Consider the following 18,229-nt stretch of genomic DNA (forward strand, 5'->3'; position numbering starts at 1 on the left):
AGGCTTGTAAGAATCTCATCTTTTACTAATCTCTTCATTCTCTCTCTAGATATATGACCCAGTCTAATTTTATGCCATAAGAAAGAGGAATTTTCATTTACTCTGCTATATTTAGTTCCAACATTATGATGCAGGGTGAGGAGTGTTTCAACAAAATTTTCATTAAGATTAAATTTATACAACCCCTTAGACAAAACACTAGAACCAACACACAAGCCACTTTTCGTAAGACGAAAACCTTTATATTCAAAATACAAACCATAATTTTCTTTATCAAGTATTGACATGGAAATTAAATTCTCAGAAATAGTTGGAACACAAAAGATATAAAAAAAGTCTAAACAATGACCCGACTCTAAAAACAAACTTAAGGTTCAAACACCAACAACAGGTACTCGATTTCCATTCCCAAAGACTATAAAGTGCTCACTTTCCTTTATGTTCTGGATCGTAAGGTATCCCTACATCGAATTTGAAATATGAATAGTAGAACCAGAGTCAATCCACCATGTGTTAGAAGGAACTTGTGTTATGTTTGATTTGAAACATACATAAGCTAAAAGCTTACCTTTCTTTTCAAACCAAGTTTTACGTTTTGGGCACCTTTTCTTTAAATGCCCATAGCCCCGACAAAAATAAAACTTTGGTCCATTATGTTCCTTCTTGCGAGCCTCATTTCCATAAGAAGTACTCGCTACCTTTAATGGATATTTCTTTAAACCATTCTTTGATTTCTTTCCTTTACTTCCAATTGCATGACTCATGACATTAATTGAATGTTGTCGTTGTTGTTTAAGCCTTGCATCTTTTTGAATTAACATGCTTACCAATTCATTCACATTCCACTTTTCTTTAATAGTGTAATAGTGAATCTGAAATGGCCCATACTGAGGATCAAGGTAAAGAATTCAAAATAAACTGAACAAAGAATCTCTCATCAACATTCATTCCCAAAGATTTAAGTCTAATAGCTAGATTAGTCATATCAAGGACATGTTCGTTCATTCCTCGGCTACCATCAAACTTCATGGTGGTAAGTTCAGCCATTAATCTCTCTGCAAGGGACTTGTTTGCTGAACAAAATCGATCTTCCACAACCTTAAGATATTCCTTTGCATTTTCAGGTTAAGGAAGTGTTGACTTAAAATTGTTTGCTATACACATCAACATGAACATAATATTTAATTTGTTTGAACTTTCCCATGACCTATACAAAGCTCGTTGCTCCGAACTACTTGTTTCAATAATTGTAACCGGTTTATCTATTTGCAGAGCTAAGTCCAGATTCAGAACACCAAGGTGAAATTGAATCTGCTCATTCCAGTCAGAGAAATTTGTCTTATTAAAGATCGGAACAGAAGAAGCTAACGAATGTAATAAAATAGGAACAGATACTGCGATAAAATGATCACAACATTAATGTTTTGAGTAAAACATTACCATTAGTAAATTGCATTCAATTTTGGGATTAACTTATGCAATATACTAACATTTACATTTACTGGTGATTTTCACCCACCTAGGCATAACTGATAACCTTTTAATGTTCGATTGGTCTGTCACCTTTGGGCATCCATTCCAATCTCACTACCATTTTTTTTTCAATTATCATGACTAATTCAATGATTACTTGAAAGTTGGTGCACCTTTGGGTCAACCATAATAATCAAATAACCATTCTGTAATAATTTTTTTTTTTCGCAAAATCATATTTCAATTCAATGTTTATAACTTTTCTTAACGAAATAACTTTGGTGACAACATGCTAACCATAAAATAAACATTGATTGATACCTTACTTAGCAAAAATTATCCAAGTTCGAAGCTGATAACCAATTCCCCACCATAAGAATTTTACTTGCTTATCTTTATGCAAAATTCGATAGCTCATGCATGCATAAACATAATTGTTCTCCGAATACAAATGAGTCCCGAACATGCCATCTTTATCAATTTACTATTATAAAACATGTGAGTGTTCTATTCTTAATCAAGCAATAAAATGGTTTGCATGCATTTCATTTAACTACCCACTTTAGTATCACTATCCAGGGGAAAATCGTCGACGATTTCAGGATGCATCAGACAAACCGTAGACGGTTTTACTGAAGCTCAAAAAAATATGCTCTTGGTATTTCAATCTGTCGACGGTTTCAGAAAATCTTTCGACAGTTTTGTTCGGCTAGCAAGTTCACAATTCATAACTACAATAAATTTTTTTAGACCAACAAAACTTAATAAATCCATCAAATATCACATAATTTTTTAGAAATCATATATCATATGAATTTTCTTTTTGATTCCAAAGAAATATCATGAACATAAACTTTCATACGAAACAATAACGAGATCATAAGGGGTTAACGTAAATGATCTTTATCATAAAAGGAATTGAAATTAGGATAGCATCCCAAGAGGGGGGTGAATTGGGATTTTAAAAACTTTCTTTTAATTCCTTTTAAAGTTCTTAACTTCTTTTAATATTTAACCAATTCTTTGACTTGTTTATTTATTTTGTCAATCAAACAAGAACTTGATTTCTTTTGAACAATCAATCAACAACACAATTAAACACAATTAAACATTCAATCTTCAACCACACTTTGAAAGTAAAAACAATCAAACAATTAATCACAATTTCCAAACCAACACAACCATAATTTATTTGCCAAATATAAGTTCATTGCAGCACTATTAGATTGATGAAATCATTCAAGATTTAAGACTCTTGGAATATAAAACAAATCTTTATACCATCCAATCACAATCAATATAATATATGTAACTTTTAGCTTTTGATGTTTTCAGCCCTGTGGTGAATGTGAGTTTTGAACAAAGCCCTGTATATATGAAATTTCTTCTTCAATATGATGTTCAATATAAAATCCAATTACTCTTTCCAAACTTTTGAATTCAAATAAACTCTTAAGTTAATTTATATTTGGGATGTTTTATGACGCCCCGATTTTCGTACAATTTTTTTATAATAAATAAATAAATTAAATAAATATTCATTCGTCATAAAAAACATCCACAAATCGGCCACGTCAACCACCATATTACCATTCATATGACCCGACTAGCATTGGGTACCGGGTTAAAATTATTTCATTATGCAACCTAACAGCGGAAAACAGTATACACATGTCAGTTAGAATACAATATCCAGAGTATCAACATACGTCTATATACATCACCATAAAAGACTAAAAAACAACTCAACTTTAGGAGAATTACACCTCCCCTAATCCAGAAACTCACCCTAAGTGTCAGGGTCCCAGCTCCCAATGATCACGGAGCTCTATCGCCTGACCTATCTCTGTCCCCTAAAAAATTTAGATAATTTGGGTGAGACACATGTCAGTAAGAAGGAATAAATTATTTACAGTGTGTGACCATATGAGTTCAGTTATAATACACTTTACTTTTCAAATCATCATTTCATCTGAGAAAATACACTAGAAAATATATTCTTATAGTCATATACATATACAACACAAGCTTTTATAAGCTTTAAAATCATTTCTAAAATTCAATGATTTCCAACACATAATTATCCGCGAAGTTCCTGAGAACAGGGAAGATTACCCGCCCATAGAGGTAGCTTCCCTATGCCCTAACACGTTATGTAGTCAGGTATGACCACATCTGATACCTATCAGGGCACTCACCTTACTCAGTAAGCCCTCAGGCAGAGAGTTTCACTTCGCCTCAATTATCTATATTATTAATTCACACAGTTCCATTTATCAATTTTATCATTCTCCGTTTCTCAATTTCCATTCTTTATTTCTTTTCTCATTTTAGCAAATTTTATCATTCTTTCACTTTCCATTTCCATTTTACTTTCCAGCTCATGAGTATCCTTGGTATCAAATACCAACATCGCGTTTGTAACTCATGGCCACCCTGAGGATCTTTCTATCCACGCCATGCTTCCCCTCATGGTCAAGGCTATGCGGCCTGAAGGCTGGATCTAACCGCGGTTGCCCGACTCGGGTAGATCAAAGTATCATATCACATATCGCGTCTGTAGTACGACTAGTAGACCTATAACCCTAATCCGAACTCAGGGGGCCCAATAACCCTACAAAATGGCTTAGTTAACTGTCACGTCACACCCTCCTAGAGTCCGTGTGGTTGCACTAACACCACTAACAACGGTACCGTGCTCAATATCATAACCATCCATCAAGGTTCACTACCACATACCCACAATCATTTTGCGGTATTGATATTTCATCAATCATATTCCAATATATCACAATTTAGTTCAATATAAATATTCTCATCATTTTCTGTGCACATTTCATCATCTCGTAATAACATATATCATATTTCACGTATTTTTCACTTTTTTCCAAAATATTCATATCAATAATTTGTACAAACTCATTTCTCATGCAAATAATTTCCACTCACATATAAATATCACATTTCATTATTTTTCACTAATCACATCAATCATTCTCATTTCAATATTTTCTCAGAAAATACCCATCGTTATATTTCACATTTTTCAACACATGTCATGTGCCACATAGTTTTCATCTAATATTCATAACATATTATTTTCATATTCCAAAACATCACAATTTAAAATCACTCAAATGCCACACAATTTATCTGATATTTATATCGTAATAATTTCCAGAAAAAAAATATCATAAACACATTTTCACATAATAATTTAAATAGTAATTCTAAAAATACTGTTATAATTTATTCCCCTTACCTGACTTACTGAGAGTCTCCTTAGAACCCAAATCCTACGCCCTTGGCGCTCGAAATTTTAATCCTGCAATTTATATTTTCCCTAGATGAATTAACCTATTTTCCCAAAATAATACCCATCTAACCTTCCCTAGGCTCCATATACATCAAATTAACATTTAAACTAATATTTAACACCCCCACTTAATTTCCTGAATTTTGTCTGCAGATCACAAAATTACACCCGTGGAGCTCACTCGAGCCCTAAATTTTAGAAATCCTACTTCAACTTCAAATGCTCAACATTTTAGCATTTTTAAATTAATCCTAATTAATTAAAAATAAGCCCCTTAGTAACCCCGTACCCCAAATTTGGGATTTTTCCCACGACGACCCCACGAGAATTTCATCCCTCTAGACTTGTAGAGAATCATCTCTAGATTCTCGTAGTGGTATCCGTTCGTCGATTGGGCTTATAATTTGTAAGAAATTAAAGAAAAAAGGGAAATTGGCTTACCCCAGGAGATACGTTTTCGCTGCTCCTACCACCGATCCACTTCGGTAGAAATGACAGCAGCGAAAAATGCAGTCCAGCGATATCTTTCGATTTTCGATTGGGCGAAAATCCGCTACGGAATCGAGGAGAGAGGGAGAGAGAATGAGAGGAGAGAGAGAGACTGCACAGGAGACCTGCGCAGGAGAAGAATAGAAAAGAAAGGGTGGGGGGAGAAGATTAGTCTTCTTGAACGATGATCCTTCAGAAAGTTAACATATAATAATAATAATAATAATAATAATAATAATAATAATAATAATAATATTATTATTATTATTATTATTTAATTAATATTAATAATAATATATTTTATTAATAAAAATAAATATTAATGATTTTTTTATAAATTCGAATAATTAATTAATTAATTAATATTTTTTTTGGGGAATTACTCCACTAATCTTTTATATCCCTTTTTGGGGTTATTAGATGTTTAGTTAAGTAACGTACTCCCCTATGTTTTCTACAAAGAATGGTTCAACCAATGTACTCCCTTTCGGTTTCTGCAACCCAAATCAAAATCAAACCTTAAGGTTTACTTGATTTCCAAATATACTTAGTTTATATGATTTTCAAATTTAAACCATCCATGCCATTTAAATATGTACTGAAAATAAAGAATAGGGAAAGAGAGAGTGAAACGGAGATTTTTACGAGGTTTGACTTCAACACAGCCTACGTCCTTGCCTTTGGCAAACCACCAAAGGATTCATTAAACCTGTTCCGTTGACGGGTGGAACAAAACCTTTACAAGTGATACCCCACGCTCAAACACTCCTTCACTAGGCTAGAGCTCGCCTCTCCAAATTTTAAATTTTCGTAGGGTCAATTGGCTAACCAGGTGGCTGGGAGGGTGTTTATGCATGGTCAGCCGACTGGACAGGCGACTGGGTGCATTCTATCTCCCAAATTTTAGTTCTGTTAACTGGTCAATCGGCTGACTAAACACAGTTCATTCTGGTCAGCCGACTGACTAGACTAGATTAGTGTGTTGCTGGCAGCTTCGACCCCTTTTCAGTAATTTGATTATAATTTTTTTTATATAGCTCCAAATTTAATGTTCTTGGTGTCCAAAGAAATCTAAGAGAAAATACTACAACTTTTATGTTGAACACTTTTTAAAATAATGAGTTTTTGATAGAGAAAAATGTTCATCAATACGAATGTATAAAAATTAACTGAATTTGGAAAAATCCCATTTTAGATCTTTTCATTCCAAAAAAAATATTAACCTTTTTGAAACAACTTCTGACCTTATAAAAATATTTTCCAAGTATGTTAAAAGGTATTTAGGTCCAAGTAATTAATCCTAAGAGTTTCATGCATTCATATTGAATTTACTTGAAGTACTTACATGAAATTTCCTTAAGATTCTAAATCCTTTATCTCTTGAAGTCTTCATGCATGTTCATTCTTTGAGTCCATCATTTCTTCAGGCTTTCATATCAAGTTCATCCTTTCATAGTCGTCAAACTTTAATATATCATCCATTCCTTTAAGTATTCTTTAAGCTTCATATGATCATGTTCCTTTGAAATATAAGCTTCAATTTAATCCTTGCAAGTACTTGACTTTGCTTTCACATATGCGAGATCTGAAATATCATCACTCATCAAATATGTTAAGTTCCACTTGTTTGTTAGCATCAAAATAGGATGTTAAGCCTTGTAAGGCCAATAGGAATATTACGATAATTTCAACATTCTCTGATACCACATGTAAGAATTTATACTGTTATTATGCTTGAACATGATCTTTAATTATCATGATCTTCACATATATATACTACCTTCATGCGGAAAAATAAAGAAAACCATAATATATGAACAAACCAGAATCAACCATAATATATGTTAACTGAGAAGAACACTTGTAGAAACTGTAGAAATTGTTTCTCTCGCTTAACACTTGTAGAAACCGTAGAAATCATTTCTCTCACTTAACCCCGATCTCTTTCTTTACTTCACTAGATTTATGGGAGTAGGACTGATGAATAGAGAGCTAAGGTAGAGAGAAGACAATTCCTATATGCCTTCTATCCATTCTATTACCTTACAGAAATAGACACTTACTTTTTTCAGCTACTCCCCATAACGGTAGCTATGTATATAGGAAACCTTCCAACTTGTCGCAAACACGCTGTCACTGCAGCGTTCTTCTCTACCCTCCCCTGTCAACCCACCGCCGCAGCTGCCTCACCTGCCCTTCTAGCTTGCCCACACCCACCCTCCCTTCCCAACGTTGCCCAGCACCATCCCACCTGCTGCCGCCTCCCCTATTCACTGCAATGCCCTCCTCCGCCGTCCCCTGTCCACCCACCACCGCAGCCGCCTCACCTGTCCATCCAGCTCGCCCACACCCACCTTCTCTTCCCAACACTGTCTAGCAAGTCCTCACACACTCATCTTCCCACGCTGGATAGTCTTATCTCCTACAGAGATGATATCTGACCACCTTATTCAACACCGCCGGAGTCACCATTGCCCCAACGCCAACTGCTCCAGTTATCTCCAATCTCCCGGCCATCTCCCGACTATGCAACAATCAGACGCACAGAGAAACAAGCAACGTTTTGCCACAAACCTTCCTGTAGAGTTAGGCTCCACCTCTGGCCGTAGGAGCATATCGTCGTCACCTGCCTGCCATTGCAAGTTGAAGGGGACGCTGCTGAAACAGAACTCAAAGTTCCAAGCTTTTTGGTTCATACGGTCAGCTTTTCAGTTGAAGTGGACATTGTTTGAAAACCTTAAAGCTCATATGCGAAGACTCTCCCAATATCCATTTTTACCAAAGATTTGAAGTTTTGGGGGATGCTGCGTGCTAGAAGGATTTTTCCATAGCCATCACACCTCAGGTTTTATCTGCTCTTTCTTTTGGTTTTTTATTTTTAGGCTTTCAATATGGAAAATAGGTAGTCTAGGGTTGTTGGGAAGGTGTCATGGCCTCACCATTGGTGAGGAATGTCGTCTAGGCTGGTTCCAGTGTGCATTCGTATGCACAAGCCGTGAATAAAAAAGTGGAGACACCTGTGTTTAAAATTCTTATAAGATTGCTAGTTAATATCAATGGTGAATTGAGATTTATTTTCTCAGAAGCGGAGATGGTTAAAGCTAAGGAAGAGTTTTGTTATGCATTAGTGATGAAATTTTTGAGGAATCGACCATTTATTGATAAAATTCGGTTATCGATTGTGAAAATGTGGGTTTTGATGGAAATTCCAACGATTAGTGTTATGGATGATTACCATGTGCTTATACACATAAAAAATGAACTTGGTTTTGTACACGAGTGGGCAAGGGAAGGTAGAACTATGGAAGGCAATTCATTTCGGCTATTTAAGTGGACGAAAGACTTGGATGTTAAAAAAGAATCTCCATTGGCTCCTTAATGGATTTTCTTACTGGGGGTTACCAATGCATCTTTATCGAGTGGATTTTCTCTAAATTATAGAGACTCATTTTGGTCATTATCTCAGGACTGATAATGCAACAATTAACCGTACGAGAGCCTCAGAGGCACGTATTTGCATGGAAGTCGACTTGACAATGGAGCCAGTTAAGGGATTTCCTTTAATTTTATCTCTGAAATAATGTCTTTGGTAAGAGGAAAAATATGAAAAGATGGGTTTTTTATGTTCTAAATGTTGCCACCAAGGACATACCTTGATTGTTTGCAGGGTAGGAGAGAAGCGAAGGGATGAAGGAAAATATAAAGAAAAAAAGATATGGAAACCAAAGATGAATGACGGTGTAATGGAAACCAATATCGATGTGGATAAAGGGGCAGAAAGGGTGGAGCAGGAAGCAGGACCTAGTAATGTGTCGATGATGAAGATGTCCAAGGATAGGTGCCTGGTATTACCAGAAAATCCTGCGACTCAAGAAAAAGAGGATTATGCAAGTCAAAAATCTGATGTACCACAGAGAGGCTTGGAAAAATAATATGAATGAAGGTTCAACAGAAAGTGATGAAGAGGAGTGTGAGGAAGTTGGGTGTGATGATGATGCTCGAGTTTCATATGGTAAACCTATGTCTTACGAGATAGTGGATCATGCGGATAGTATTGAGTAGACTGAAGGTGGGAACCATGGTTTGCATCAGAGGGATTTGTCTCTGGGTTATTCGTCTAAGAGGGAGGAAGATGAAATTTCAGTATTTAAGGTTAAAGAAAAAATGTATGACTCTGATACAGGACAAGGATGGACTTTCAAAAACACCAAAAACGGAATGGAAAAATCTGTGAAGAAATCTCAGAGGTTTCACATCTGACCACATAAATTAAATTTATGATTGATACAATTTGTTTTTGGAATATTAGAGGGCTGGACAGGTCTAGAGGTAGGTTAAAGAAGTTGATCAATAAGTTTAATGTTGGTTTGTTTGCTATTTTAGAACCTTTTGCGATCGAGGAACAGATGGTAATGCTTGGTAATTTTCTGAATTATCATCATTTTATATCTAATGAAAATTAGGGCGGTAAATTGTGGATTTTTTGGAAGGATATGAATGCCTTTTGAGGTGATTTCAATCACGACTCAAATGATCTATGGGTGGTTCTTCAAGAACGGCCAAATGATTTTGGTGAGTTTTGTCTATGCCAAATGTTCTTATCTTGAAAGTAGGGAATTATGGCGGTAAATGGAGGCATGCCAATCAGATTTTCCTTGGTTGGTCTTGGGTGATTTTAATGTTATTTGAACGGATGTGGAAAGAATTGGTGAAAATCCAAGACCACTCTTACCTATGATAGAGTTTAATGATTGTTAACATCATTGTGGTCTCTTTGATTTATCAAACACAGGCTCTTGCATGTCATGGTGCAATGGCCATGAAGGGGTGGCTCGGAGTTGGGCTAAGCTTAATCGAGTTCTTATTAATAATGCTTTTTCCAACCTATATGGTCCAGCTAAATTCAAATATCTGAGTCGGAAGTCCTCAGATCATAGTCCTATGGTGGTGTATACGAATACATCATTCTCTTTGTATGGCCATACCCCATTTTGGTTCCTTAATATGTGGAGTTCACTTGATTTGTTTTTATTGTGCGTTAAAGATTCCTGGATCAGGAATGACTCGGCCTCGGGTCTTTTGAAACTTGCTATTCGCCTTAAGAGAACTAAAGTTGCTTTATGAGCATGGAATAAATATGTCTTTGGGAGAGTGGGAGAAAACCTACAAGCTCTCGAGGAAAGGATGAAATATCTAGAAAATCAGTTGCAATCAGGTTTTTCTGAGGAGGTCGAAGCCGATTACTTGACTACTAAGTTAGAGATTCAGGTGTGGGAGAATAGGGAAGTATCTCGCCTAGGAAAAATTGTGAAAAAAAAAAAAGGTTGATTGAGGGGGATCAAAACTCTAAATTCTTCCATTCAGTTATTAATCAGAGGCGGAATAAGGGCCGTATAGACCATATGGTTCTAAACGTTGGGAGGATATTAGATGGTGCGGAAGGAATACATAATGAAGCCGTTGCTTTTTTTTTTTTTTCAAAATTTTCTCTCAAAGGTTTCAGTGGTTGAACCTTGTGATCTCTTCAAGTTAATTCAAAGGCAGATTTCAGATGCTGCTAATAATTTTCTTTATGCCAATCCGACAAAAGAAGAAGTTAAAAAAGCGGTGTTCTCTATTCCCAAAGAAAGCAGTCCAGGATTAGATGGATTTGGCTCTGAATTTTATATTTCTTGTCGGGACATTTTTAAAAAAGATGTCTTGGATGTGGCAAAGAATTTTTTTCAGGGCACTCCTCTTTCTAGGTTCTTTTCCTCCTCGTTTATTGTTTTAATTCCAAAGGTGGACAATCATTCTAGTTTTAATAAATTCCGGCCTATGAGTTTGTGCTCTATGGCTTATAAAATTTTTTTTCAAGATTATTGTTTTTAGGCTAATTGAATTTGTTGATAAGTTGGTCTCACATAAGCAAGGTGCTTTTATTCCTGCGCGTAGTATTTTTGAGAATATTACGCTTGCACAGGAAATGATTCATTCTTTGCACAAAAAAATGGTTGATGGAAATGTGATGGTAAAAATGGATATGGCTAAGGCTTATGATAGAGGGAATTGGAATTTTCTTTTGGAAGTTCTTAAGGCTTTCGGTTTCTCTAAGAGGTTTTGCAAGATCATATAAAATTGTGTGGAGTCCCTGTGGTTTTTCGTTATGATGAACGGAACTTTTAAAGTGTTTTTTCAATCAACTAGAGACTTGAGGCAAGGGGATCCACTTTCTCCTTATTTATTCATCATAATGGAGGAGATTTTGACTAGGTTGCTTAGCAAAAACTATGAGATAGGTCGTATTGGACAATTTAATCATCCGATTGGGGCCTCTTGGGTTTCGCATTTTTTTTTATGCGGATAATATTCTTATTTTTGCAAATGGTGGGAAAAGGTCTATTAGAAATTTGGTTCACACTCCGGAGATGTATGAGAAGTGGTCGGGTCAAAATATCAACAAGACAAAGTCTGCGTTATTCCTTTCGAAATACATTACCCCTGCTCGAAAATGTGGGTTATTAAGAATCACGAGTTTCGTGGAAGGTAAATTCCTAGTTACGTATTTGGGTGCGCCTTTGGTTTCTGGAAAATTGTCTTCTAGGATCTTAGAGCCTCTTGTGGAGAAGATTAGGAAGAAAATTGTAAGGTGGAAATTTAAGTTGCTCTCTTAAGGTGGAAGGTTGATTTTATTAAGACATGTGTTGTCTAGCATGCCGATACATTTGATGTCGGTTATTAATGTTTCACAGGTCACATTTTCTTACATCAACTCTCTTTTTGCCAATTTCTTATGGGGAGAGGTGAATGGTAAAAGGAAGATTCATTGGCACTCTTGGGCGAAAATTTGTAAACCCACCTCAGAATGGGGTAAGGGCTTAAGAGATCTTAAAAGAAGTCCAAAAATCTTTTTTCATGAAATTTGCCTTTAGACTGCTCACTTTTAACAATCTATGGTCAAGTTTTTTTAGAGCTAAATATTGCAAAAATAATCATTTATTAATAAGGAAGGGGAGACCAAATGACTATCGGTTCTGGAAATCAGTGATGGCCACTATTCTGGAAGTTATGGATAATGATAAAATTTTGGTGAGAGGTGGGAACTCTTCTTTTTGGTTCGATAGATGTCTTACATCAGGACCATTAGAGGAGCATATTGAGGATATTTCGAACAAGAAGCTGTGTATTAAGGATTGCTGGCTAAATAACAACTTGAATTCTGATTTATTAATGGAATTGGTTAGGGTCGACAAAATAATGGAAATCTTGCATAATGTGCAAGCTAGTAAAAGTGGTCAGGATATATTCATATGGAAGCTTGTCCTTGATGGCAATTTCTCTACAAAAATGGCATGGGAGGCAGTGAGGAACAGAAGTGATAATTTGGAATGGAATGACTGGTTTTGGGATTTATTATTTCCTAGAAAAATCTCAATGTATTTATGGAAAGTTTGGTTTAGATGCTTGGTAGTAGATGATAGAATTCAGGCCAAAGGAATATCAATAGTTTCGGCTTGTGATTGATGCATGCAGAGAAGCCACGAAAATGTTGATCACATTTTTTCTTTAGGTGAGGTGGCTTCAGAGGATTGGCGTCGGGATAGTGTGGTGTTAGGGAATCCTTTCCAACGATTAATTCTTTGGAAAAATAGAATTACAAATTAGTTTCACTAAGCTCGAAAATCATCTATTAAAGGTATTTTAATCGGTTTGATTCCGTGTTTGATTACGTGGTGCCTTTGGAATCGAAAATGCAAAGTGAGAATGGAAGAAGTTTATCAAAGTGCGGATTAAACATGGAGAAGTGTTCGATACTGGGTTAGTTTTTTAGCTAAGAGCACTAATTCTTTTCGAAAATTGAAGATATCAGACATTACGATTTTGAAAGAGTTTCAAATTCAGTATTAGGGAGTTTGTGCCAGGCCTGGAAAAATTATTTCGTGGGTTAAACCCTTAGTAGGGTGGATAAAACTTAATTGTGATGGGAGCTGTAGAGGCAATCCGGGTACTTCAGGAGGTGGAGGAATCATTCGAGATTGCCATGACATGGTGAAAGCGGTTTTTTCAAGCTATTTTGGGAATGGTACGAACAATAGTGTGGAATTAAAAGCAATTCTGGAAGGAATTCGTTTATGCAAAAAATTTCATTATTTTAATGTGATTATTGAAAGTGACTCGCGAATTATTGTTAATTGGTTTCGGAAAGGTAGATGTACCTTGTGGTATCTTTAAGATTTTTGGAAGGACCTCATGGCGAAGCTAGAAGGAGTGAATTTCATGGTGATCCATCAATATTGGAAAGGCAATAGTGCTGCTGATTTTCTCGCTAGAGAAGAAGAAATAGGAAACAATGTTATCTATGAAAAACAATATCTTTTACCACATTCTCTCAAAGGTATCCTTTGGATGGATAGGTTGAGTCTCACTTCCTTTCGTCATTAGTTCATCCTTTTGATTTTTATTTGGTTGGTTTAGATTTTAGTTTATTTTTTATTTTTTCTTTGATAGTTCTACTTAGATTTGTTTCTTTTTAACTTTGTTTGGATTTGTAGTCCTATTTTGGTTGGTTATTGGTGTTGTTTTTGGGAGACTTAATGTTTTTTTATCTGTAATCTCCTAATGCTTGTCTTATAATCACGGCATTCCTCCGCCAAAAGTAAGGGTATATCAATAAATAATTGGAGGTGCCACCCTTCTTTAGCTAAAAAAAAAGGAAAAAAAAAGAAAATAAAAACCTTCCAACTTCTAGCTATTAATCTCACAACATTTTCCCAAAGCTAATCTCATTTAATTTAATCCATATTATGACCTTTCATCACCCTTATCATATAGGACACATATCCTTCATGTGAGACCCATGTCATTTATGTGGGACATATCCTTTGAGACATATCTTACATAATAATAATAATAATAATAATAATAATAACTTAAATGTGCCTTCTTCCCTGCTTTACTAAAGGCCTGGTTGATAACTTTTTTTTTTGAAAGGATAATATTATTAATAAAGGAGACCCGAACAAGATACTTCGAAACTCCAAAAGGACGAACATAAAAAGGTGAGGAAAAGAACCTCCCGAAACAAAAAAGTACACAGGAAATTCCCAAACTGTAAAAAAACCGCCATAACCATGCAAGCAGACATGCATGTAGATCTTCCAAGCAAACTATAAATAAGTCTAAATTGTGGATTTATTCAAACTAAAAAAGCATAGACTAAAGCGAGTAGAAAGTCAAGAAAATTGAAATTATACAAGAAAGATGCATTGAACTTTTGCTAACAAAATTCAAAGATTGAGAACGGACTGAGGTCACGGATGCAACTACTTGATAGCTTGTTAGAGTGGAAATTAAAAAAAGAAGTTTCCAATTTTCTGGTCTAATTATTATTATTATTATTGATCAAAATAAAGTATGGAAGATGAATTCCAACCTTTGGCCCAACTGACAGGGCAATTAAATTCTGAAACGTGGAAAGCACATCCCATCTTTTTTCCCCATGGCATTGGAAGTGATATGGATTGCAACATGGTGGGGCTGCGGCCTGTCCTCTCCTATGCTCTTGCTCCTGCCAACAAATTCTATTTCCATTTTAACTCTCTTTGGGTTTTTGTGCTGCCTCTGACGGCCTCCCTAGTTTGTTTTTTTTTGTCTCTCCTCTCCCTAGCCCATCTCTCTACCTTTCTATTTACATGCCAAAAATAGACAGGGCAAATTCCTTGATTTCCTAAATCTCCTTCTCTGATTTCCCCCTTTGTAATCATCAGTTCACCACTTTTCGGATTTCTTGGGCAGCCATCTTTGCTGCCAAGTTGCTGCAGGTAGCACTGGGGGTAGGGTGGTTGTTGCTAGAGATTGATTAAGAGGGGGTTACAGGGGATTAGTTGAGTAGGGTGATTAATGGGCACAAAATGGGTTTGGGCTTTATGCACTTTATTAGACTGCAATTGATTCACATTTGGGGTTTTTTTTTTTTAAGTTTAATGTATTCAATTGAGATTCCCATGAATTTTTGTATTATAAAGTAAAACGATTTATTTTTTAGCTAGGGAGATGAAGTGTTAGAATATTAGGTGAGAGTGTTGCAACGCAACGAAATACCTTAGAGGGCATATTTGATTTAGCTAAAATTTTTACCAAATTTCAACAAGAAAAGGAAAATTTCATTTATTATATTTTTTCAAAATTTGCAAAATCTCTCAAAATTAATTTGAAAGCTAGAATTTAATGCCCGTTTTGCTATATAAGGTTTGAACAGAAGTTGGTGTCTACAAAAAAAATGTATCATTTTATGTAGGAATTTGAGTCTACAAATGCCTCTCAAAAATGGACTTGGGAACTTTCTTCTCTTTGTCGTAAGTTTGAACTGCAAAATATCTTGTGTTTTGTTCTCTCTCTCTCTCTCTCTCTCTCTCTCTCTCTCTCTCTCTCTCTCTCTCCTTACCAATTCAAGTGTATACTAATGTGTTTATAAGTAGTTAAGAAGATTGCGTTTTATTTTTAAAATTAGGGTCTATTTAGTTTCTCTATTAGACTTTGTATAAAGTATCAATTTTTGTTTTTTATTAAAATTTGAAACTTTTATATTAAAGGTCTCAAGTTCAAATAATGGGAAAGAGACAAGAAAGAGTATGGGAAAAAAATTAGATATTTTAATCAAAATTAGTTTAGATAATTAATATTTCAAATTAAATAAATAACTCATAGATTAGTTTTGTCCATGTTCAAGACACATTAGCACTAACTAGTATGTAAAAAGACTCCCCTAATTTTATTGTTGTAATATCTATTTCTAATCTATTCCACATTGGTTAGAATGTCACCGACTCTATAATAGTCATTTGTCTTAACATAACTTCAACTTTATTTTGAAATTGTTATATTTCTTTACAATTAATATTCCCTATCATGTTTTTTAGGGGACATCCTATGGTTAAAGATTGAATATTCCTCGAAAGTCTTGCTACCTGCTCACATTGTGTAATTTAGACTGCACGTAGGCTTACATGTAAACCTAAAAAAAAAAAAATTCTTCTTCCTATACCTCCCTCTTCCATTCCCTAAACAAATAAGACATAAAGATATGGTAAGTCCCCAAATATAGAAGCATGTAATCTAACTATTTGTTTGTAATTTATGTATCTTGTTTGGAGTAACGACCCATAAAAGTCAAGAAAAGCAATACACATAGCCATCTTAGGAAGAGAAGAAGGCATCGTCATCTTACCATAGGGTCAATTAGTTCCAAATGCCTAGCTAGTACGATAACTTCCATCACGAGTTTTAAATTAAATATATTTTTAATGTTAAACTCAAGAATAGACAATTCATTTTCAAAATTAACTCGTTTTTTTTATATCAGTTAATGGTAAATAGTGTTAAAAATATGTTTATTTTTATTTATTTATTGTGGCTTTTATTACAACTGTTGGATCATCTCTAAATCCAACGATTGTGTGGTGTCATATATATGTTTGTAAGCCATGGGAAAATATAGGGATTGTTTGTCATTTTGTACAAGGAGAGTTAGAGAGGGGTTCTCTCTAGGAAGAACTTTTCTTTAACGGGTTGAGGGTGAAGAGATGTACAGGAGATCTTAGATCGGGGAGAGACTAATCATATCTTGTACTGCCATCGTTTCATAGTGGATTTTTCTCCAGGTGCACGCTCCGTGGATATAGGCAACCTTGCCGAACCTCGTCAAATCTCTTATCTCCATTTTTCTATGAATGTTCTTTGTGTGATTTATTTTTTTGATTGGAAGATTAAAATCGCTACGCGTCAACAAGTGGTATCAAGGCACGGTTTCGATTGGGTGTAGATATGATAGATTAGATCAGATCGAAAGAAATTTTTTGGATATGAAGTTTTTTTTGCGGGAGTACTCAAGATCAAAGCGGTTCATTTAGATCGAATTGAGGTACGCGAAGATTCAAATTAGTTGCCAGAAAATTATTCCGGAATTTTTCAATTGAAGGTGTGAAAAAAAAATTTGGAAGATTTTTTTTTCGTGGATGAAGAGTAGTGTTAGAATTGGGTGACAGACCCGGATTTAGAATCGGGTCGAAGCGCAGGTCGAGGCGTGGATCCTCTCTGTGGAGCGCTGACGTCATGCTGACACAGAAGCTAATGCAAGCTTTGTTGCTGACGTCATCTTGATAGGTGCTGACGTCATTGCTGACGTCAGAGGATAAATTTTTTTTATTTTTTTAATGGAAAGTACTTTGATGGCCAAGTTCGAGGTGGAGCCCTTTAATGGGAAAAATAATTTCAGTCTGTGGCAGACTACTATGAAGGATGTGTTGGTCCAATAGGGACTGATTAAGGCACTATATGGGAAAGACGAGAAGCTAGAGACCATGTCAGATGATCAGTGGGAGGAGCTGGAATGAAAGCGGTAAGTACCATTCGCTTAAGTTTAGTTCCAGAAATTAAATACAGTGTGTTGAATGAAACATCACCAGCTGAGCTTTGGAAAAAAATGGAGAATATTTATATGTCCAAGTTCCTAGTTAATAGACAGTATTTGAAGAAACAATTGTATCAATTGAGGATGATTGAGGCATAGAAGTCAAAGACCACCTCAATTATTTCAATAAGATAATCACGTAGTTGCTAAGTATTGAGGTAAAAATTGAGGAGGAAGATAAAGCACCGATTCTTTTGTATTTGCTTCCTAGTTTACTTGATACTTTGAAAACCACACTATAGCTAGGTAAGAAGACTCTTACAGTTGATGAGGTGACTACTGCAATTTGGGAGAGTGAGAAGTTTTACAAACCAAATCATCTAGGACATAGAGAAGGGTTGGTGGCTAAGGGTGAGTCTAGCCAACAGCGGGGCAGGAGTTCTAGTAGAGGTAATTGGAATCGAGGGAAATCTCGATCTAAGTTCAGGGGTAAGAGTGGGAATTGGAGGAGTGGTTGTTTTTATTGTGGGAAAGAAGGGCATATGAAGAAGGACTGTCTAAGG

Source organism: Malania oleifera, chromosome 8 (assembly GCF_029873635.1).
Source record: "Malania oleifera isolate guangnan ecotype guangnan chromosome 8, ASM2987363v1, whole genome shotgun sequence".
Lineage (NCBI taxonomy): Eukaryota > Viridiplantae > Streptophyta > Magnoliopsida > Santalales > Ximeniaceae > Malania > Malania oleifera.